General features: G+C 42.7%; 1 protein-coding gene across 2 annotated transcripts in view; it reads right to left on the minus strand.

The window, feature by feature from the left end:
* The window catches only part of LOC111867646 (G-protein coupled receptor moody), a 209,558-nt gene that overhangs the window by 160,688 nt on the left and 23,466 nt on the right, over nucleotides 1-25,404 (minus strand). Inside the window, exon 1 of one of the 2 annotated variants that reach the window (XM_023857661.2) lies at nucleotides 12,299-12,739. The exons of the other annotated variant lie outside the window; for it this stretch is intronic. The gene's annotated coding sequence lies outside the window, so the exon portion shown is untranslated. Of the gene's footprint in view, nucleotides 1-12,298; nucleotides 12,740-25,404 lie in introns of those variants that run through there. 2 annotated transcript variants of the gene reach the window in all.

Genomic DNA, 25,404 nt, shown 5'->3' on the forward strand with positions numbered 1-25,404 from the left:
TCTATAAATCGTGTTACTTTTAACCCTTTTCAGCAGACAGACATAGCTATTTAGTTTTATATCCCCATGGTATTTTACGTATATATTAATTCTGCAAGATGTCGCGAAGAGTTCGATTCAAGCGCCAAATGATAGGTCATATTTCTTTTACCTGATATTACCTAAGATACAGGATAAGTTTCAAAGCGATCCATCTCGTTTGTAGGATCAGAAATGTAAAAGGTAAAGTTGTCCCTGTACTTAACTAATTAAGCACTACGCCATGAAGGCGTATGGGGGAGTGGATGTATAGATCCGCATTTTCTTGACCTCGGAACTAGTTGGAGATGAATGCTCAGCTTCACGATCCGGCCGCTTTACCCCCGGGGAAAGACCCTCCCCCCCCGGTACCCACTAGATAGGAGGATTGGTGGGCCCCAGAGCCGGTCTGTGGAGAAGAGAAAATTCTTGGAATTACCGAGACTCGAGCTCCGACCCCTCGGTCGTCCAGCCCGTAACCAGTCGCTATACCGACTACGCTATTAAGGATTACATTTGTCGTCAGTTTAGAGCGACAGTCCGACAGTGCCTTGTGTCTTTGTACAGTACGTTTTTCTGCCTGCATTACAGATGAGTAGTTGGTAACTCGATTCAGCTGTTGTAGCCATCTGTAATGCTCGTGGAATCGAGCCAGTGAATATCCATATAATCCAACGCCAAACCAACCCATCGGGGATTACAACTGAACTCATTCAAATGAATGGTTCTGTGTAGAGAGCAGATTCCAGTGAAACTGTTAGGGATATGTACACCCCCCCCTCCCCCCAGTTTCGTGTGCGCTTAACTGTATTCTTTAAACCGGCTGTATATCGGCATTCCACGTAGTGTTCCAATAGTGACTGAAATCTGTATTATAACACTATATTTTATTCGCATTGGGAACTCCATTACTTCTCAATCCACAAGTTTCTCGGTTAGAAAACATAAGAATGGAGCTCAGTTCACCAAAAGACACTATTACCCATCAGCATGTCTGTGCCCCAGGTGGGCTTCATTCCCACACACTTGCTGAATACCTCTTATCCAAACTGTAAAGACAACCGCACCCTCTACTCCAGTATTTTCTATTCATTCAGCGGGAGGGGGCGGTGTGCCCATTACATCTCAATCTGCTCCTCTTAACAGAGGATTTTCTGCAAGTTAATGTTCAGATTATAGCATATTAACTCGTCTACAGCCATGGATTTTTCTTTTTTATTTTCTGTCTCTGTCCCTTTTCTTCCTCCTTCACTTTTTTTTTCTTCCTTCTCTGCAGCTTAACTTAACGGGAAATAAGAGTGCCTGGTTCAACTCGGGGCAGGGTCGCTGTTTGTCCTTCGATAGCTTATAAGGTGATTTCGTCACCAGATGTCTAATCCTGTGCAAAATCGTGTAAGTCCTCGTGTGAAGACATGTAACTCCACATGTGGAAACATATAAATCCACATGTGTACGAATGTGTAAACACATAAGTGCAAAAGAGTTAAAATCCATATGTACAAACACGCGTTTAAATACTCGTGTGAAGATACGTGTAAATCCACGTGGGTAAACAATTGTTAATGCACGTGCGTAAAACTGTAAACCCACGTATACAAACACGTGTTAACGTGAGAGAACGTGCAACTTCTCGCGTGGAAACACATATAAATCCATGTGTGCATAAATGTTTCTCCACACGTGTACAGAGGAGTTAAAATATACATGTGTGGAATCCTGTATATCAATGTGTGCAAAAAAAACGCAAATCCACGCGCGGTAAGTTGTCTGAATCCACATGTGCAGAAATGTATAACCACACGTGTGCGAAAACGTGTAAATCCACGTGTGCTTAAAGTGTAGAGACACGTGAGCAAAGAAATTTAAAAACACGCATGCAAGCACGTGAATTGACATGTAGGCAAAAAATATAAAATAACTTGTGCAAAGACGTGTAAATGAACGTGTACAAACATGGGTAAATCCTTGACTTAAAAAATACGCAAATCACTTATAAATCGACAAGTGCAAATTCATTTAAATCAACGTGTGCAAACAAGTTAGCATTACATGTACATACACGTGTTAATCCACGTTTTTATAAATGTGTAAATACATGTCTGCAAACACGCGTACCCTCATGTTCACGAACACGTGGATATTTTCGTGTGCACACAAGTATAATCACACGTGTGCAAACAACCTTTGATTCTCGTGGGCGAAAACACGGAAATCCACGTGAGGAAAGACACGTAAATCCATGCGTGCAAAAGCTCATAAACCTACTTTGAGAAAGCATGTAAGTCTACATGCGCAAAAGCGTGTATACCAACGTGTGGAAACTCGTCTCAATCCACGTGGGAAGACAAGTGTTAATGCAGAATCCTTCTTGAAAAGCTAATAGTCGCTCAGGTAGTCAAACTGTCCTCCGTTTAGGAAACCCGATGGTTCATTACCGCCTTTAAAGAGCCCGCGACTAGCCCGTTCTCAGCCAGATGAAAAAAGTCCACATCTTCACGCACTATTTATATCAGAATAACTTTTAATATTATCCTTCCACACCTACATCTTCCAACTGTTCTAATCCAATCAGGTTTTGCAACTAAATTTTTAATGCATTTCTCACCTGTCGCATGTGTGTTGCCGCATCTAAGCTTGCGAAAACAAACGTCGAGGACCACACGTCCATGTTTGCACAGGCTGTATGTGGTTGTTTATTCTTTTTTTTAACGTCCCATTTTTTTCCCGTGTGCCTTAATTGTGCTGATCTACATTGCCAAACAGATTTCCGTTGATCGTCAGACTTCAGTACGTTTGCTTGTTTTACTCACGACCTACTTCTAAAACAGCTTCAGAGAATTGGTTAGCGAACTGTTTTCTAGGAAACCATCATTGCTGTTCCTCTTTTTTCATGGTAGCACTCTAACATGTGTCATAATGAGCCCGATTTTCTGATAATTTATAGATAAAAGCTAAAGGTAAGGTTGTCGCCTTAATTAATTAATCACTAAGCCATGAAGACATGTTGGAGTGAAGGTACAGATCCATTATTCTTGACCTCGGCACTAGATGGAGGTGAGTGGTTAGATTCACACCCTGGCCAAGTATTTCCCGCGGGGAAATATCCCGCAGTACCCATTGAATAGGGTTCTTAGTGAGCCCCAGAGCCTTTCTGGATGCTGTGACGTACAGAAAATCTCTTTGCCCTTGCTGGGAATCGAACCCCGGTCAGCAGCTCGTCGCTATACCGCCTGAGCTATCCCTGCCAAGCCCCTTGGAAATTTTCTGTTGCAAGTTACGCAGAATGATTTCCGATATTGGTTGAAGGCACTGCAATGCAGTCCTTGAGCTGGAGATGTGTTATTGACAACCGATATTTGTTATGGAGGTACCTTAGCCTAACATCCCAGGCATCCCTTCCTATAAAATTTCTTAGATAGTTTATTTTCAGTAAACGTTTTATCATTCGGAGACTTACAACAACTTTCAGCAGTTTCCCAGTAAGATTACACATAGGACAGCATTTGTGACTCATTTAAGCGCCACTGTATGGTTTCCTCGTTTTATTCTTTCATTCATAACTGATGATGTTCGAACTCGATAGCTGGCTTTCGCATTCTTCTTGGTCTCCTGTCATCAGGGAAATGTGATGAACGGAACTGTCATCAGACCCACTGTCACATTCTAAGACCACAATTTCGCTGTTGCCTCGCAGTACGATAAACAGGAATATAAATACAAAAAACAAACTCGGTGGCTTCAGTCCGCAAGCGAACTATACCGACCGAGCGACCGCCGCTTGTCACGAAGTTAGTGCCAACTTTAGCGCATTGAGGGTGTCGTGTGGTCAGGGCAACGGATCCCCACGGCCGTTAATTTAGGTTTTCCAGACCGGATCCGCTATTTCCTTCAAATAGCTCCCCAGTTATCCTCACAAGGCTGAGTGGACCCCGTTCAAGACCTACTACTTCTCAGAAAATCTGGTAGCGCCGGGAATCGATCCCGGGATACAAAAAATAGCCAGTAGTAACTCTGTAACGACAGAAGCCTCAGTAGCTTTTCTGCTATTATTTATTACAACCGAAACCGAAATCGACCGTTTCGATCGATCCAGGCTTTGGAAGTAAACGGAAACTGCAATTGCTTTACTTCAACAGCAGAACCAGTGAAGTAGCTCTACGTTTCCAATCTGCATAACTGCAAGGAGCATAATTCTTCTTGAGATGTCGATATTCGTTCAGTTGATTAAGGCATTTCATGTCTTTTGTCCAACCAAAAGATCCATTGCCTTGTTTACAAGAGCCAGCCAACACACAAATGCAGGCCATACCGTTACACCTTATTTCCTTAAAATTAGTTTTACTATTACCCTCTCATCTGTGCTTTGGTCTACCAACTGGAATCTTGCACTCAAGTTTTCCGAGTAAATTAGTGTACACATTTCTCATCTGCCGTACGCGTGTAAGATGCCCCACCCTAAGAATATGCGGTGAGGCGTGTCAATCATGAAGCTCCCCATTAGATCCTTCCGTTTGTCCAAATATTCTACTCAGAACCTTGTTCCCTAACACCCTCAGCCTGTATTCCTCGTAGGGTAAGACGCCGAGTTTCGCACTCGATGTGAAACAACAGGTAAGGCTACAACACTCCAGGAATTTCAGTTAGCTTTTTACTTAGGGTAAGGGAAGATAAGAGCCGGTCACGGTAGCCGAGCGGTCTAAGGCATGCACTGTCTTCGTTCGCTCGGAAGCCGGGATCGTGGGTTGGAATCCCACTCAGGGCATGGATGTTTGTGTGCGTTTTTCTGTGTTTGTCTACAGGTAGAGGCCTTGCGACGAGCTGATCACTCGCCCAAGGAGTCCTATCATATGTGTAAGATCTAGAAAAACCGAAGTGAACGGAGTTCATGTAGGTAGGCCTAGGCCCACTGGGGCTGTAGTGCAAAGGAAAAAAGGGAAGATAAGAATTCTATACTGAATGGTAGCTTTCCTCGAATTTAATCTGCTCTTAAGTTCTTTGTGGCAGTGATTTGATCCATTGCTGTTGTTCTCAAGTATTTTAACTTTTGTCATATACTGAGATGACTTATCCGCTATTCTTTCATTTTTATCCTTCATTCTAGTGAGAAGATGTGAGCATATTGTCACGTGTATGGGAGTACGTTCTCGATCGGATGATTGGACTTATTTGCAATTCGGTTATAAGTTCTCTATTAATTACACTCATTTTACAAACATTCAGTTCACCGTTGCACACGCACTAGAATTCTCAGTCTTTGGCTCCTGGCATTTCAAATCACTATGAAGTCTTGTTATTTCACCTTCAGTCACTCTCTACTGTCCTAATCTCTGCTCAATTAATCTTCTCAATTCACTAAGGACACGCTCCATTCTCGTCCTTGTACTCTCAACAACTGAATTTACTTCCCTTATAAGCACTCTGCACAGACCCTACGGAAAACACAGTCTTTATTGTTGATGACGTTACTGCGTTGCATAGCACGGTCCGATACGCGGAAATGTGTTTACCAAGCCGTTGCCTAGAAACAGATTGCATAATCCAGTTGTTCCATTCTTGCGTACGTGTGTTACTTAGCAACGGCTGTTTCTATGGCTCAACAGTTCTTGCATTTAGTAAATACGCCACAATATCTTTTTCTTTGCGTTTGCTTATAGACCAGCAGCCTTACAAGCATCTAGCTGTGGTCTTTCAGTTAAGCTTAAAGTCTGTCAGCATTCCGTAGCCATTAGTATTTCATTAGTAAACTGGATTTAAGGTTAAAAGAGGTGGTTATGAAGAGCTGTGTCTTCTAGGATATAGCTCCTTGTATTCCGATTAAAGTCAATGGATCTCTCGGAGGAGCATGTCACTTCCGTCATCAGGACTGAAGATTAAGCCAAGCATGAAGCAAACAGCCAACTTTGCTTGGTTTAGTCATCAACCCTGAAGATGGAGGCGACATGTTTTCCTGACACTTCTGTTGATTTTCAGCAGACTGCACGGCGGTATATCCCAGAAAATAGAGCTCTCCTCTTTCAGTTTCTCCGGGCTATGGTATCTCCCTTCAGGCGTTTCTGAAATGCACAGCTTGGACCTGTCACGATTTTAGATCAACAGTTTTATGGAAATGAACTCTGATCCTTTCAGATACTGCTGCACCATGTAGCTGCGCTGCCAGAAGCTTCGCGTGATTTCGCATTTCGTGAAAATGTCCGAGAAGGTTAGCAAATGATGACAAGCTGGCGATTATAACCATTGTGAGATAACTTTATGTTGCATAAATTATTATGATACCGTATCAGTTTTCTGTATTTTGACACTAGACTCGAATCCAGCCCTGTTGTACAAAAGCAATATTATCACAGTATACTTGGCGGAAGGGAGGAGCGAGTGAGGAATGATCATTTCCAATATATCTCTGTAAGCCTTTAACATGTCGTGTGGGAGTTAATTTGTATGTAGGCCTGCTATTTTCAAATATCACTGGGTGATTTTATGCAAGTGTAGAATTCGAAGTTTTGAAAAAAATCTATTCACAGGCCTCTAGTCGACCTGCGGATACCACAGCTTGTAAAGAAAAAGTTATAAAGAAACTGAATAGCCGTACTTAATGGTAAATTGGTGTTCATACTTATGCTGGACGCCTATGTTACTTTTATACCAAACGTGTTAATCGTTAAAGAGCATATTTGTTCCTAAGAGTGAGGAAGTAATGTTATATTTTAGCGTCCTGTTGCACTGATTTATGTCCATGATTTACTCTAACCGTCTTACAGTGCATACATTTATTCACCTTACTCTTCTCTCTTGCACTACATGTTTCAGCACAAAAGTGCCATCTTCAGGTGCTCTTCGATGTACGTCAAACTACTTCATTGCATGCCCTGTTGTCTTTATACTAAAATATATATTCGTCATATATATTGATAAATTTTAAATATTAAAAATATTAAAATATTAAAACTGTTCAGGATTTAGACAACAGGGCATGCAGTGAAGTAGTTTGACGTACATCGAAAAGCACCTGAAGATGGCACTTTTGTGCTGAAACATGTAGTGCAAGAGAGAAGAGTAAGGTGAATAAATGTATGCACTGTAAGACGGTGAGGAAGTAACTGGCGAAGTGAGTAATAAACTGTCACGTGTCCGGGGTTCCGTGACTACTAATAACGGGTTCTGGATTGGATGACTGGATTTATTGACACCGTCTATGCAGTCAACCACGACAGCTCACAACAATGACTGCTCAATACTCGCTCCATTCTGCTAGACTGCGACTGTGACTGACTTGGTTCTCATTTACGAGTCACTCACTTCTGCTTTATGAAGGACTTACGACTCACCTACGAATCGCGAATGACGAATCAATTACTGTCTCTCCTTTGTAACTTCGGGGAGGACGGCATGTAAGTCACCACCCCCAACAGTTCCTCTGTTATACTGTGCTTACCGTTGTTGCAGAAACATGTGTTAATTTTGTAGCAACGGTCTGGTTTCCAACTGTTTACAACTTCTCATTTTCGTGTTCATGGAAAACGTGTTCCACAACGAGTTGGTCTCCAGGAATCAATCTCTCCTCAACAAAGTATTTGCCAATTCGTTTCCTAGAAACGCCTCCATTTTACAATATGAAAAAAGGGATTTCATACTTTTATATGTCTGTCTATCTAAGGCTGTGCAGCCCTTGTGTACCTTTGCCGCTTTTTCAGTTTCTTAATCTATACACATTCGGTAAAACTCCTTGGACGGGGGATCAGTCCGTCGCAAGGCCGCTATCTACACACGAAACAATACAAACGCAGAATAAACGCACACAGATATCCATGCTTCGAGTGGGATTCGAACCCACGATGCCAATGTTCGAGTGGACGAAGGCTGTTCATGCCTTAGACAGCGCGACGACTGTGATGGGTTCTTTATAGGCCTGCTTTCATAGAACATTATTAGAGAGAATAAATCAGGGTCACTGAGTTGGACGGGATGTGCGCAATGTGTGGTGAAGATGAGAAATGCATACAGCAATCCGAGAAACCAAAAGGGGAGAGATCACTTGGGAGACATAGCAGTAGACGGAGGAATAAAAAATGTACACTAAAGAATAAGGTTGTGGATTGTATCCATCTGGCACATGATTAGGGTGTAGTGGTGGTGGCTTTGCGAGCAGGCAGTGTTCCACGAAAAGTGGAGAATTTCTGAACCATCTGAGAGGTAGTAGCTTCACAGAAATGATTGCTATATGCAGTTTAGTTAAGACTGTACATACTGTGTTGGTAGATCTTGGTCATTCCTCTCGGAAAGCGTTTGGATACGTTCATAATTTATCATTTACAATCGACCTTCCATTCGAAGCCATGTATTTTTTTTTCTTGGCACTACAGCCCCAGTGGGCCTAGGCCTACCTCCATGAACTTCTCCGTTCACCGAAGCCATGTATACCTCCTTTAAATTAAAAAAAGACACGAGAAATCAGACTTCAGTAATGCGATAATGGGCAGCATTTAGTGGCAGTAATTTCGAGTCTCCTGCCCCGTTCTCATCTACTTCATCCTCCCAGACGCCAGGATACTGTTTACATTCGCGTCACACAAAACTTCCACATCTGGCCCCAGGGCTGCTACACCCATTTTCACAATCCTGAAAGGTCGAGCTGTTCGAGAAGGGTGACTCTATTCTAATATAGAAAAGGGGTTCCAGCTTTTTTTATACTTCAGTACTTCATACTGTATTTTCCAAACACATTCTTAGTAATTTTTCATAACAAATTGGCAATAGTTTTCATTCATTGCAAGTACACATCTTCTGTAAAAAATCCCAACACAGAATCACACTGCACTCTGTCACACTGAAGCAGTTTCATATATAATTTGTGTATCGTAATATAGTGTGTGCTACCTACGGCTTAAACCGATTTTATTGAGGCAGAGAATTTTATGGCTAGCTGAGCGACTACAGTTTCAGTTTAATGACAGTGCTGCAGGGGAACAGTACTTCCCTCTTAACAGAATTACAGGATTTCTTGAAGTTATTAAACAGCTGCTGTATTCTCCTGTTGCACCTTCCTTTTGCTTTCAGTATCTGACATCTCATCAGTGGTGGATCCACTAAATCGAAATTCACACTGATGATTCTGATGTTCCACCCATCGTGAAGTGTCCCCTTACAGTTTTATCGCAATACTGAACTGTCACTTGCCCCTAAACGTCACTAGTTTTCGCAATCTAACCACAAATCCGGATGACATACTGCAGATGTCGCTAGGGGCACTCTATCAATGACGCACGCATGTCAAAATCACTGCTTAGAAGACAATGAAAATTTTCTGGGTCCAATTGAGGGAACATCACTAACATTTTTTTTTAATGCTGCCAACATGACTTTCCAGTTAAATTAAAATTGTTTGCCCTTTGACTTTGCATCGTTATATTTGTACCCTCTCCTCAGTCTTTTTCTTTTTTACGATAATTATTGTGACACAAATTTTAAGAAATCTAGTATTTATTGGTACCATTCTACAGTCCAGTGGCGACTGTCAGCGGCCACTTGATTGTAAGAACAGTAGAACCAGCGCACGACAACCGCATCACTGACGGTCAGGTGGCCCCATTCACACGGTTAAAATATTAAAAGGTGGTGAATAATGCACTGACGCGTATAGCAGAACTTCATAGTGAACTGCACGATCTGTATCTCATCATGACTCTGAGTTACAAGAGGGAAGTACGTTCTCCGCTATTAGAGACGAATATAAGAATTGTAACTTAAAATCGATCATGACTCTCTCTTCGACTATATGTCCACGAGTAGGCCTAATAAGAAGGCCTGCCAATTATCCTACTTCTCATTCGATTGCGCGTAAACTCGGGAGATGATATTCTATTCTATTATGGCTCTACAGCCCCTTTACTCCTTATGGGGTGAAACGGAGTCCACTTCGTACTGGGGCCACTGTTTGGACTACTGTACCAGCCCCAGATGATAGATGATGACTGTGGAGCACTCAGTGAAGTGCGAGGGGAAGCCGAAATACTCGGAGAAAACCTGCCACAGTTCCACTTTGTTCGCCACAAATCCCACATGACCTGACCCGGGCCGCCGCGGTGGGAATCTACAGCCCCTTATTGGGCCCTGGCAGCTTTCTCAGTTTCTTAATCTGTACGCATTCGATAGGAATCCTTGGACGGGGGATCAGCCCGTCGCAAGGCCTCTAGCTACACACAGAACAACAAAAACACAGAATAAACGCACAATGACATACATGCCTCGAGTGGGATACGAATCCACGACCCCAGTGTTTGAGCGGGCGAAGAGAGTTCATGCCTTAGACCTCACGGTCACAATGGCCGGCTGCGAGTTGATATAGCATTATAAAATAATGTAATAAAGAAGTTCCTCATTGAAAAGTCATATCTTCTGGGATATGTCGCCTTCTAGTCCGTTGAGCCACCTTTGACTTTCAACGGCCCACACGGCGTTACATCTGAGGAGCAGGACTCTTCGTAACCACCGCTCGAAACTCAAATCCTGCAAAAATTCAGCGTTGATTTCTTGGCATATAGCGGATTAAAGGTAAGGGTAAAGTTGTCCCTGAAAGAGGCCGTGGAAGCCCACAGGGTTGTGAGGCTCCCACATTTTCTGGATAGTCGGCTCACGGACGGCGGTAAGGCTGCCAGGGCATATAGCGGGATGACAAACAGTTACTCGTATAGTACGAGTATAGTACGTATAGAATGGTAACTGGTAACCACTGTATGACACTGCAGTATCACAACTGTGACCTTCAGTATTTAGACAACCCAGCATGACACATGGGATTACTGTCACTGTTCGGGAGGGCGAAGTTAATAACAAGGGAGTAAACATTAACATCTGTGCGGCTGGAAGAAACACCCTGTTCCAAAAGTAGTAGTGGCCAGATGGCTCACCAAGAAGGGATTCTGAAACTCCTCACGATTGTTCCCTAAAAGCACTTCAAGACGTTCAATAGTTGCGTATCGAATTAACCTCTTACCAAATACCAGCAATTAACAGTCAGCGAAACGCTTTAACTGACCGACAGCCTGTCTATCTGACGGGTAGTTGGACTAATTGCCTCTCTGATTGTTCCCTGGTTCCTCTCTTACTGGGGAAGCAATCGTTTTTACGGAATGCCTTATTGACTTTCACCAGGAACTGTTCATACCTAAAATAAAGTAAGCAGATTAGCTCAGTGGTTAGTAATGAAACTTGTACCTGCTTTGAATGACAGCGGAACAATTAGTGTCTGCGAGGTCTTCCTCGCTCCTTCTCATATCATCATAATGTCTCATTATACCTCCCACATCTCTCCACTTGAAACAGCTTTGTTAAATAACATAAGACTCTTATCAGCTCGTTACTGATACAGATTTTGTGCGGGTGCGCAGACAATATATGATTCATGGCCACTAAGTAAATTTATGAGCATTACTGTATGCTCCTAGAACTCGATGAATGTAACAGAAGAAATCCCTCTCATGCTTGGTTACAATTTTAGACCTGACCAGTTTACATTTTCTGTGCCAGTAGCGGCTACTGTTTGACACCTGACCACTGTCTACAGTTTCTGTGCCAGTAGCGGCTACTGTTTGACACCTGACCACTATCTACAGTTTCTGTGCCAGTAGCGGCTACTGTTTGACACCTGACCACTGTCTACAGTTTCTGTGCCAGTAGCGGCTACTGTTTGACACCTGACCACTGTCTACAGTTTCTGTGCCAGTAGCGGCCGCTGTTTGACACCTGACCACTGTCTACAGTTTCTGTGCCAGTATGGCTAGTATTTGACATTTGGCCACCGAAAAGCTTAGCTAAAGCGATAACGCCTGCATTCCGGAGATCCCCGGTTCGAATTGCGACACGAGCGTGAGGCGTTTCGTCGCTTTCCTCGATCCGTGAAGCAAGTAGTAGGTTGGTCACGACCGCTTCATTCCACGTCCATTCCAGTTCATTACTCGCTATAATCCATCATTCGACAGTATACAATTCGAATTACTGGCAGGTTCGTAAACTAAACTACAAATAAACCCCTATCTACTGTGTACAATTCTGTGCCAGGAAATTGCCGCCTTGCTGTTTTCGACCCGAACTCTTTTTACGAGTACAATGCGTGTGCTGGTACACAGCTGCTGAATAACGCCTGGTCACTGTGGAAGATTTCTGTAAGACTGATACACCCGGCCAGTACATATTTCAAACACAGCTTCTCTTTACAATACTTAGGCCAATACTACGCCGAAGTTCTGTTCAGGCAACCGCTGTAGTGCCGTTATACCTATTTACTTACCTCTCCTGGAGTTATGCTTGTAGGTGGGGGAAGCCAGTCACTTTTCTCGTGCCTTTCAGTCAATGGTGTTATCATTAGCCGATTACGAAATGAGTCCAACATCTGACAAGAAAACACCGAAGAACCATCACTTCTTCCCTCTGCTGATCACTGACTATTTTTACAAACAACTGTGACAGTAAGGTGTTTCACAGATTTGATCATCACATACAGCGTCCATGAGTTCAGACGTTGCTACATTAATTAACCAAATAAGCACACCATTCAACCTACAAATATGAGGTATTATCTACATTGCAAGATACTACAGAGAAGTGTCACAATATTCCTCAAATTATACTTCCTCGTGGAGTTCCAAAGTGGGTTTGAAATTGTATCCGGTGAGCTGTATTATGCCCAGGCAGCAGACATATACACACAAGCGGTCCTCTGTCACGCCAGTCACTCGGTGCACTAATCCTTCTCTGTAGAGTCAGCCATTTAAAAACTGTCCCCAGTAATGACGGCGATCCTTGCAGGAGAATGAGGGGAAGTGAGAACATGATATGAGAGCTAACATAGAGCTGTGTATATGTAATTCCTCTCCTTTCTTTAGGAATCGGTCGCTGTGCTCGTTCGTTAGAAAAGGAACAAACGGAAACTGAGAGGATTGTGTTACATATACATGACGACAAGTAGATCTACCGCGTTAGGTGACGCCAAAACCCGCAGACCACAAGCAGAACTTCCATAGCAGTGATAAGGGGTGATTTCCAAACAAACAAGTGACTTGCAACCCTTGAAGACTACCAATCAGTAGATGAAGCAGAGGTCAGTTAATATTATCATGTGGTCTTTGAACAAATTTCATAAAGTGAACGTATGTAGTGGGGAGGTTGTGGGAGAATGAATGTTTAATGTCCGAAGATACTGGATTGATTTTGAGGATATTTCGTATTGAGTTCACATTAAAAACTGTTAGGCGAATTTAGCGTGGTAACGTACTGATCGCCTACTTTCGTAATGAATTGGACACGGACATGGATATTTCATGAAACAAATCGGCATATAAAGAAAATTAGCAGAAGGCAGAATTTTTGGCCATTAAGATCTAAAACTTTTATTTCCCACACTTTTTCTATCTATCTATGGCTCTAGCCCTTGTGGACCTTGAGAGCTTTATCAGATTCCTTGGACAGGGGATCAGCCCGTCGCAAGGCCGCTGTCTATACACACAACAACACGAACACAGAATAAACGCGCACAAACATTCATGCCTCGAGCGGAATCGAACCCATGAACCCAGTGTTTGAGCGCCCGAAGACAGTTCATGCTTTGGACACCGCGGTCACTGCCTTCGGCCCAGCACTTCTTTAATGTAATGAAAGTTTAGAGAAAAAAAAACGGGTGTGCACTTTCTGACCCTGTGCTCCATGATACTTGTATCTGTCATTATCACTGAGGTATGGAAAATATGTGTGCTCCTTTACGCATGCGCAGTAACATAGGGCTGTTCACATTATTGATTTATATCTCTCTGACACATTGCAGTGTGTTCAGCGTGGTCCGTACCGACCGAATTTTATACGTTGAAACAATTCGACAATAAAGCTTCTTACTTCTCCCATGATTTTTCACTTTCACCTACTCTTCTGCTATACTTCATACTCCTCTCTATCACTCTCTCTTTTCCTCTTAGCGTTCAGGCTCCAAAGTTATATCTTCAGATTATGCCCCTCAATCAATCAAAGAATCCAAATTCCTCGCTCCCAAATTATATCTTCAGATTATGCCCCTCAATCAATCAAAGAATCCAAATTCCTCGCTCCCAAATTATATCTTCAGATTATGCCCCTCAATCAATCAAAGAATCCAAATTCCTCGCTCCCAAATTATATCTTCAGATTATGCCCCTCAATCAATCAAAGAATCCAAATTCCGCGGCCCTTGTACACAACTGATTACAGACCTTACCATCTTAATGTGAATAAGCAATTCATTCACACACTCAGGCTGCTAAGCATCACTCAGATCCTGGGCCAATTGCATACACGACGCTGACGTACCATGCTGCTGGCTTCATAAGTACCCACGACTCTTCTCTCAACGTCTTCAAGCGACTAAGCTGACGTGTATTATAAAAGGTAAAGCTGTCCCTGTAACAGTCCGTGAAGGCCCATAGGGTTTTGAGACGTCGAGGCTTCCACATTTTCTGTAGACAATCGGCTCACAGATGCCGGTGACGTTGTCAGCCTTACGCGCCGGCCGCCCTTCACACCCTGTGAAGATTCCTGGTACTCATTTCTGTTAGAAGTTGAGTCGATCCCATGGCCACAGTGCGGCTGGAAGGATTAGGCCAATTGAAAAATCCAATGACGCCATCAGGATATGAACCTACGACCTTCCGGCTTGTAGCATAGTGCCTCAACCAATTATATGCTACCGCGTGCTCCGCCGTATGTTGTAAGGTACGGAAAATACGATACACTCTGCTGTACAAGTATGGACTCGTATAATTTGCACATATGCATGCAAATGAAACGAAAGTATTGTTAAATGATACAAACTCCGTCCTAAGTGCAAACAATATACATTTATATGTCTTTGATCTTGTTCTTTCTACACTACATGTTTCGGCCTCTATCGGCCATCATCAGGTGTATACTCTTAACGTTGCTGCCACACTGAACCCAGTCTAAAACTTAACATTTAAAAACACAATGTCACGTTCTTCGTATTATCAACATCTACATCGTTGATATGTGTCTGGTATGTAGATTATGTTGCACACGTCAAACTCGATATTCTTGTAGTAGCACTCTAAAAATCTTTAGTTATGATGTTTTTAAAATCTTTTAAAATTTTCTCTAAATTTTAAATTTAAAATTTAAAATTCTTAGGGTTACTCGCCCTATGTCTAAGTGCTGGAGCGGCTAGTTCTTGTTTTCACACTGTACAGGTGTTATTTAATGTAGTCTTCTTGTGTGAATGCCGCTGCTTGTCTGTACTACGTGTGCTGTCTGCTCAGCAGACAGCAAATTTACTCTAAATTTTAAATTTTAAATTTAGAGTAAATTTTAAAAGATTTTAAAAACATCATAACTAAAGATTTTTAGAGTGCTACTACAAGAATATCGAGTTTGACGTGTGCAACATAATCTACATACCAGACACACATCAACGATGTAGATGTTGATAATACGAAGAACGTGACATTGTGTTTTTAAATGTTAAGTTTTAGACTGGGTTCAGTGTGGCAGCAACGTTAAGAGTATACACCTGATGATGGCCGATAGAGGCCGAAACATGTAGTGTAGAAAGAACAAGATCAAAGACATATAAATGTATATTGTTTGCACTTAGGACGGAGTTTGTATCATTTATCGTGTAGAGTGCAACAGGATGCTTAAATATAATATTGAAAGTATTGTTACTTTGTACAATGTATGCAAACATGAAAATATAAGTATGTGCAGCGGACAAGGACTAAGATTATGGCTTTTAACAAAGGACAGACCGGTCCTATAGCCAGAGAGGACGCCGCATCAATGAGACACACTGCAGATGTATAAAAATTATGAAAGCCTAGCCATGAGCCGCAGTCCACATAACACATTTTTGTCCCCAAGCACGGAATATGGGGAAGTGCTGTATCCCTTGTGGTCTAGACTCCCCTCCCTTCCTCACAATAAGACACTCCTCTCTGTTATACTGCTCTTCTCCCCACCACATTTTCTCTTTACACATTCTAGTTCCATCGTTGCGTTCTTATTACGGTTATCAATATTTCAACGGCAGTGAGCCCCCAAATTGGGTATTGGGCATAGGTTCAAAGCTTAATGGTAAAAGTTATCTTATTCCAAAATAAATAAATGTCCCTGGTCATGCAGATAGGATGGATGAAAATTAACAAACTTGCTACAGAAGTGTCCTGTGATATTACGATGCGGTAGGCTATGCAGACAAAGCAGTACCTTTACGCTTTAAACGGGGTACAAATTGCTCTTGTGTTTAATTAAGAACTACGCCATGGGGGTATTGCTGCCCGCATTCTTAGCCTCAGAACGTAGTTGGACGTGAATGGTTAGCTTTAACTCCCGGCCGCTCGGGTAAAGAGCACTCGGTACCCCGAGGGCAGGAGTATGGAATTGATTGTAATTTGTTGAAGATTGTTTTAATGGTATTGGTTCTGGAAAATGTACGCATCGCCCGTCGCTCCCATTGTTTTGTTGGGATAATGTGTAACATCGTGGCCGTACCAGAAGGTGTGGCTGGATTGGTCAGACTTTTCCTGATAGTGGGGGGGTTTCATTCACATAGAATTTTTTGCAACGCGATTCTGCTTTGTCTGATGCAGATTGTCTTCAGTGCCAAGCTGGACGCAATAGCGCTTCGCCTAGTAGTAGTAGTAGTAGTAGTAGTAGTAGTAACAAGAAGACAGAACACCGATACAAGTAAGAGTATGTTTAGACCGCTCTTCCACTCTGACGACGAAAGATGGGCGTGTGGTGTAACCACGTCCGTGTTTCTTCCCCCTAATAATTATTCAACCGAATTAAATGTCTGAACATATGCGAGTAGAAGTACCCCTCCCTCAATTTTTATGCTTTTTAATTTTCTGTCACCAATAATACGAACATGGTTGCCGTGCGTACTCGTGTGGTGGGAAAGACACTAGCGGCACTCAGTGTCGGGTGCATACATTGTCTTTGAAAAGTTTTAAATTTTAGCGAGATGACTTTTTCCAATGCAAAGCATTAGCATTGTGGTTGCGCGAAATGTACAATTAGCTGTCGGCTTTAATGCGGCGCTAGGTGTACGGAACGTAATACTGTGACTGACCCACAAACACACCTACACATAGTGCAGATATATTATTTATATACTGACAATTAAAAATATGGCTACTATACCAAGCTTTGAGAAAATATCTTACAAACCTGACGTGGCTGAAATAGTGTAAATTACATTCAGAAATGGGTAACGAAGCTGCTATTGACATATTAAGTGTTGCTAGACGGATGAGATGGGCAGGACATGTAGCACGAAATGGTAGAAGAGGAATGCATATAGGATATTGGTGGGAAAGTCAGAAGGAAAGAGACCACTTTGAAGATTAAGACGGTAGGTGAACAATATTAAAATGGATCTTGGAGAGACAGGATGGGATGATATGGATTGGATTGATCTGGTTCAGGATAGGGACCAGTGGAAGGCTCTTGTGAATACGGTAATGAACCTTCGGGTTCCATAAAAATGCTGGGAAGTTCTTCAGTAGCTACACAAATGCAGCTTCTCAAGAAGGGCTCAGTTCCATGAGTTAGTGATTGTTGCTAGACTGCTGAATTTCAAAGAAAATACGACTCATATGATTGTTGAAGAACTTCTAGTTTTAGAGCGTCAAATAATGTTTCGATTTTCAAAGTGCTAGTTTTTTGGTAGGCACCCACAGACTCGCATTTTCGTTGTTGTCTGGCGGGCAGATGGCGACGTTTATGCCCACGAAATAAAACTTTTATGGCCAAAACGTTCCAGTTGTGTATCCGCGAATGCTATTAATTCAGAGAATTTTATTTCCTCTGTTGCAGCAGTTTTATCAAGACACTCTTAATTATCTGGAGTCTGATACGACAAGAGCAGGCGGCATCAAATTCTGGCCTCGACGCCGACTTTTGGAGATCGGACATATATCCGTCAGTCGCCTCCATTTGTCTGTCTTCCCGTCTCCAGATTCAAATACAGATGTCACTACTGCACTCGCTAAATAGACTCATTTTCGTAAAGTCGGTATGGACATCATGCTGTTAGTGGTAGTGTACCAGTGCGGTCACTGGACGGCTTCCGAGGTGGAAGCAACGCTACCGCCATTTGACATAGTGCGGTAGGTCTGTGAAAACAAAGCAAACATAATGAAAGCATTTATTTAGGCAGATGAAAAATATGGCGTTGCGGTTATGGGAACAAAGATGGCGATTGACGAGTTGTCGTAGCTTGAGGTCTGAAATCTGTAAGGTGACAGGGCACATTACAAAGTCATTTTATTATAATCTGTATTGCGAGCATTTCAAAAAAGTGAGCCGGGATAGCTCAGCCGAGGAGTCGCATTTCGATTCCCCGCAAGGAGATTCGAACCCATGGTCCTAGTTATCGAGCAAGCGAAAACGGTTCATGCCTTGTACCACGCGGCCACTGTGATCGGCTAGTCACTGAATGCAGAGCAGACAAATCTCGTAAGGAGACCCTTGACATGGGTGTGTTTCAGTTTGCAACCATAGGAAGCTCTGCGGTTGGAAACATGGCAAAACCTTTCATTCATTTCCGTCGTCATGTCTTCCTTCAGCGTTTTACTTTATTTGCCCAGTTTCCTGTACACTTGTACTGTCTTGCACAGAGGCTGAGCTACAGCCCTACAGAGGCGTGCCTTCCAGCACAGGTGACGGGCTGCATTCGGAACTCAGAGCTTCATGCCTTCGCACTATAATAATGGTGATGATGATAACAAACAGCTCAATGATGCACGGATATCATCAACAAATTCTCTGCTTCTGTAAAGGCGGGAGGCTGCTCATAACTGTATTCACAAAAGCAGAACATGTTTTGAGCCACTTCATTCAGTTCTCTGCTTCACATCCCATTTGTCTAAGATCTTACCATCTGCATTAGGTCTCCAAAGTTTCATTTTTCTTTGAGATTTTCCAGTCAAAACAAAATACGCAAATCCCACTTCCCCATTTTTTCTACATGTCTCGTTCATGTCATCCTCCTTTATGAATTATCCTAACCACATTATGCGAACTTCCTCGTTTTGTCCATATTTCATGTGTTTCCACCCTTCTTACGTTTCCTCTTTCTTAGGTTAAAATACTCGCTTCACCACCTTGTTCTCAAATGCCGTTACCCTTTGTAAGGAGCTCTATAATAGTATGCAGGCTACACACAGCCAGTTCCTATGAGAAGACTTGCTTCTTCTTGGACTGAACAGCTGAGAAACTGTAAAATATGTGTACTCCGCTGGAGTATGAACACGGTGCTACATCCTCAAGACTTTGTGGTGAATATGGATTGTTTTGATAACCTAAGTATTATAAAATTTGAAGTAGTCATAGGAATTCTGTATTCTTGGATGTAACACTGTATAGCCAGGTAGAAGTTCATCGAAGATTAGGAGGAACACATCAACTCCAACTTCAGGGTCGAATAGTGAGACAAGCAAGTAGCCAGGAAGAAAAGCAGGTGGCAAGCAAGCCACAGATTGCAAGATAAGAGGTTTCACGGCGGTGACTATGAAGAATGCCGTCTTCTGGGATGTGGCGCCTTGCGGATCTTGTGTAAACCGACGTTCCTCCGCACGACGCCACATCCCAGAAGACGGCATTCTTCAAGCCACGGAATGCTTAGATACTAAAGAGTTATGACCCAGAATTACTGAGTTTTTGGACTTGGTCCTTTGTCCGGTATTCTAGAAACTAGGAAGCAGCGTTTCAGAAACTGGATCTGTTTCCGTCATCAGGTGAATGGTGGGAGATGCCTACTCTGTTGGGTCCCTTAGAAAGAGCTAACCTCAATCACTGTCCAAAAAAGTAGGTGTCTCCTTCCTCACTCAACTGAGGACAGAAACAGATCCCTTTTCCGAAACGTTTTCTAGAATACCGGAGATAGAAAAAGTCCGAAAACCCAGTAATTATGATCACAAATTTCTTGCTTTGCTTATTCTCTGACCTTGAAGATGGAGGTAGTATGATCCTTCTAAACATCGGTAAACTTCTAGCAGAATACATGGCGTTACATATCAAAACATAGAACTCTTCACAGTCACCGTTGAGGGAACGTAAGTCCAGTAAAGTAGTTCCCTTGTAGAATAATCATAGTAAAGTCTTTGGATTGCCGAAAGCGAAAATAAAACGTTAGCAGAATGTTTGTGACAGTTCAACAGAAACGTAGAATACCAAAACAGCAACAACGAGACAATTTACTTTCATTCCAACCATGTTAGCAGGAAAGAAAGCAGTCTTCTGGGATTTGGCACCGTGTATATGTGGTGTTAACCGACGTTTCGGAGGAACGTATCGCCCCCATCTTCAGGGTTGAAGAAAAAGTTTAAGAAATCTGCAAGCGACAACACCGTTACCGTTTCTCACGGTGTTGTCGCTTGCAGATTTCTTAAACTTTTTCTTCAACCCTGAAGATGGGGGCGATACGTTCCTCCGAAACGTCGGTTAACACCACATATACACGGTGCCAAATCCCAGAAGACTGCTTTCTTCATAGTCACCGCCGTGAAAGCCTCAAATCTTACATGTTAGCAGGAAGTTTGAATTGAGGGCTTTGTAATGATGAGGGATGACGAAACTGTAGGCGGTGAACGAATCTACCCTGAGTACAATCTGTGTGGTCTTAAAATGATGAGGGGTGAAGAAAATGTAGGCAGTAGATGAACCTTCCCCGACTATTTGATTTTCTCATTGTGTTAATTAAAAGTGTAACCGGTCTTGAACATGCGGGAGGGACCAGAGACTTTTCACGAGGGACACATCTGTATGAATATTCCAGTACGCTTCTTATATCCTGTTAAATTTTCATGCTGTTTTCATGTTTATAAATGAAGTTATGAATGAAAACACTCTGAATTATGTGCAGGAAGAGACTTGCAAACATGCTTCCATAATTCGGTTTAATATTCTGTTTAACCGAACGCGTTTATTTTGAGGGAGATGAAAACGGAATGTGAGTTACAACTATAGGTACGCTTGTATCAAGAGGTCGGATATCAGGAGTCCCAGTGGTGACGTGTGTTTCACGAATATTCGCTCGAAACTCCTACGAAAATATTGTCAAGGAAGACCTTTGCCACCACCAGATAGTGGTCAGTATCACAATATGCTGCCTGAAGGATCGGACATCAAGTATACTTGAATGCCGTCTCCTATCTCTCAAAATAGGGCCGTGCCATAGCTCAAGCGGTTAGTCGCTGGCTTCAAACCGCGGCGGCCCGGGTTCGATCCCGGCTCTGGTCAAGTGGGATTTGTGGTGGACAAAGTGAGGCTGGGGCAGGTTTTCTCCGATCACTTCGGTTTCTCCTGCCAATGTTCATTCCACCAACTGGTCCACAGTCACCATCACCTATCATCTGGGGCTGGTACAATAGGCCAGAAGTGGCTGAAGTACAAGGGACTTAGTCCCACCCCACTAGCAATAAAAAAGATTATCAAAATATGGTCGATTTTATTGTCTTTCCGTCGGGAGATATCCAAGTAAGTTTATGAATATTACGATGTTGGAACATTGTACTTCTGACAATTTTTTGGATGTGGCAAAGTTTGTTACTCTAATTCCATTGTCATTACTAATTTCGTGCAAACTCTCATTTCCAAGTATTGGTTTGAAAATGTCTTCCCTACCTACTTTGGCATTGAAATCTTCTAACATAATTTAATATTGTTTTTAGGAAAATTATCAATTACATGTCCTAGTTCTCTCTTAGAACCGGTCCCTCACATCATCAATTATATCTTCAGTTGGGGCATGAACATTCAGAACGACGATCTCATACTAGCGACCTCTTGGTATCATGTAGGGCATTCTGTCACTAACAAACTCTACCATCTTAACTGCTGATACGATTCTCTTTTGTACAAAAAGCATGTACCTAATTCATGTTTCTCATTCCACCTTTCCATATAATATCTGATTTTCGACGCAATTTTTTGAGCGATGCATTTATTCTCAATCAGATATTATCTTTGTCACGGAATAAAGCAGCCGGAGCGTGAATCTGGTCACTCAACTCTATTTGGCACCAAGGTTAAGAATACGTCTTTTAACCTGAGCCAGTGAGTCTTTGAGCTGTTATGTGCCAGTATGCATACCAGCACACGTGTTTCGGCGTTGAGGTTAAACTCGACCTTGAGAGAACCGGCAAAACTGTTTTTAGATGACGAGTCGTTCACTTGCCTTTCGTTATGACGAACCTCTCACGTTCTGGCATCAGCGACCAAGTCGTCACAGGTGCAGATTGTCGGTTAGCAGCGCTGTGCTGCTCTTTTAAGTTTCTGATAACGTTTCGACAGATGCCACTCCCTGCCTTCCACACTGCAGACGATGCCAGCAGATGTGATTACGAAGTCCAGGTCAGTGTCTGCTGTTACTTTCCTCTGTACAAGCTCACTCTGTCTGAGCAAAGAAATTGCTATACAGCATGTCCTGCCAGAGCGCAAAGGAGTTCAATACAAAGTGCTAACAGAGATGCGGTATCTGTATCCGAAAGACACGGTTCGAATTTGGGACCGGGGCCGTCTCTTCTCGCTGAGATTTCTCGTGTTCCAGAGAATCCGGGAACTTTATTCCACATGAGCACCTAATTAATTTTATAGCGTCTTTTATTCTGTCAGGATTGTGTGTTCCGAGGCCCTTTTATTCACTTGGTTCAGAAGTTAAAGTAGTTTGTTTATGCCAATTTTTCCACTATTGCCCTTTCCTCTGGTGTCATATCTGCGCCTGTATGTCATTATAGTCTGTCTATAAGTTTAATAGAGAGACTTCACGTTAGCGTAGCAACAGCTATTCACGCAAGAATATAAATGTTGGAAGCCGTGTTTTCTGTGTTGTCCGCCCATGTGGCTGCGTGACTTCGTAATATCGCAACTGCAAGAAAAAATATTTTCTGTTGGGTCCGTGCGGAAGCTATATCTAGAGAATCGAGTCGTTGCGTAGCAACACCGAGTTAGTTGTGAGACAGTCGCCGGCCTTTAAGGGCGTGAACACGGAAGTCGACGAAGCTGCGTCGTTGGAAGCCATTACCAGAGAGCATGTGACGACACAGCAGGCTGCGAAGACTTAGTGCATGCTGTGGTGAACTGTGAATTGTGTGAATTAACGATAGCGCTGTAGTTACGTGTAATTTCGATCTTTAAGAGTTCAAGAAATCCCCTAGCCAATCCAAACCCTGTTTATAGTCATGCAGACGCGTGACAATACAATTGCTTCAATATGACTTCTAAGTGTTTGATCCTTGTATACGAGGAAGACATAAAATTGCATCAAGAATTCTACTAATTCCGTGGATCTAGATTTTTATGAAAAGGTTGTAGTTGGTTACACTAAGAAACTCCTTGCTCTTATTGAACCAGAAGATTCAATACCGTGTTCATCAAAGCCTGTCACTGGCCGTTACAGTGAGCTACTTCAGTTCAGTCGAGGTCCTAGAACCCTGCTTGTCTAAGATCCATTTTAATATTATCCTCCCATCCACACTTACGTCTTGCAAATTGAATCTTCTTTCATATTTTGTGACGAAATTTCTTTATGCACGTATCACCTTCACCATGCTCTATATGTATCCCGCCAATCATATCCTTTCTTACTTAATCACCTTAGAATTATCGAGAGAAGAATACAAAATACGAATTTTTAGGTACAGTTCCGAACAGGGCATGGCGCTACTACATAACCAAGAAGCCCGCGAGGCAGAATTTACGCACTGAGACAAAAATTGTGTTACCTAAGACAGAGATAGTGTGTTTATCCGAAATGCAGGTACCCACCTGCCACACTGCGATATCGTAATGCAGAAGAACGAAACATGAATCTGCGTGGAGGCAACACTATCGGGAATGCCAAGACGGTACTTCCACCCTGAAGATGGGGTCACTATGCGCCTCAGAAATATTAGTACTCAAGTATGAGACTTCGGATTATCATAATCATAATATTCATTCTCGTGAATTCATACTCATACCTGAGTGAAGAGGATTAGTATTAAGGCCCTTGCAGTGTCTGGTTAACTTGTCTGCCTTAACAGGACCCAAAGGTTCAGCACCGCTAATATGAAAATCTTCCGCCACTGGACACGGTCTTCATCCAGTTCTATCCATCTCTCTGACAAACTGATTCCATAAGGTAAGGTGAATTTGTCCCTGTGCTTAAGTAATTGGATGTGGCCGTTCTGTAATGGGTACTGTAACCGTTCGTTGTAATTAGTCGCGTTATAATGAATATTTAAAACTACTAAGTTGTAAGCTGTATGTCGTAAGCTTGGATAAAGGAGACAGTCGCATTCTTGGCCCTAGAACGTGGAGTAGGCTTATTCTTTTTGTGTGAAGAGGTTGCAGCCACCCGCATCTTTCCCTAGAATTTTGGCTGTTTTAGACAGGAAGGCAGAGCTTTGGAAATAGGAGAGCTGACAGCTAAGGCAAGCAATAAACCAAAAGTACGTCGGCCCGATACCCACGCTATGCTCGTGTACATCAAGGAACAGTCAAAAATACTATTTGCGTTTCAAGGGCAAAATCGCGTAACAACTTCATCTGATTGGGAAATGCAAAATTTTCAGACCTCTTTAGTTTTTGGATCAATAAGGCATGTTTAAGGTAGGTAACTTTTTGTGGAAGCTGAGGTTCTGAGAAGCTCGCTGTTTCAGAGCAGATGAGTTCGAAAAAAAAACACTGTGGTAGCCAGCACCACCTGGTGACTGCTGGCTTCCAAGACAAGTCCTTCAGCCCTCGCAACCACTCAGCTTAACGCCTGCTGAAGGGGAGGAGGTAACGATAAACACAGCGCAGATGAGTTCTAAGACTACGGCCGTAGCAACAACCAGCGAGTAGTTGCAAGATGGCACTCAACGCATGACTGCAGCAGAGGAAGGACAAAGGAGCTGCCAGAAGCGGTGCTTCCGTCGCGGCGCCCTCCAATTTCCAAAACCCATCAAAAGGAAAAATGCCACAGCACCCATATCGAAATTTGATATACATTTCAAGCCTCTTGATTTGATAAGTCTAACAATGCTACTTGGCCCATATAAACCACAAAGCTCGTCGTTGTGTAGTATCTCAGTTTGTCCACTTTGTTGTCTCTGTGTCGAAATATTTTTCTCGGCAACTTTTTTTTTTCCAGACATATGAAATCTGTGTTCTCTTCTCAAAATAAGATAGCACTGTTCAGGATAGTACGGTAACAGTTTCTGAACAACACTAACAAAAACAGCAGCGTCAGCAATAATAATAATAAGTATTATTATTGGGACACGCAGTAGAGTAGTTGGTTGAGGCACTGTGCTACAAGCCGGAAGGTTGCGGGATCGAATCCCGATGAGGTGGAATTTTTCAATTGACCTAATCCTTCCAACCGCACTA

The sequence above is a fragment of the Cryptotermes secundus genome, unplaced genomic scaffold (assembly GCF_002891405.2).
Source record: "Cryptotermes secundus unplaced genomic scaffold, Csec_1.0 scaffold844, whole genome shotgun sequence".
In the NCBI taxonomy this organism is placed as follows: Eukaryota; Metazoa; Arthropoda; class Insecta; order Blattodea; family Kalotermitidae; genus Cryptotermes; species Cryptotermes secundus.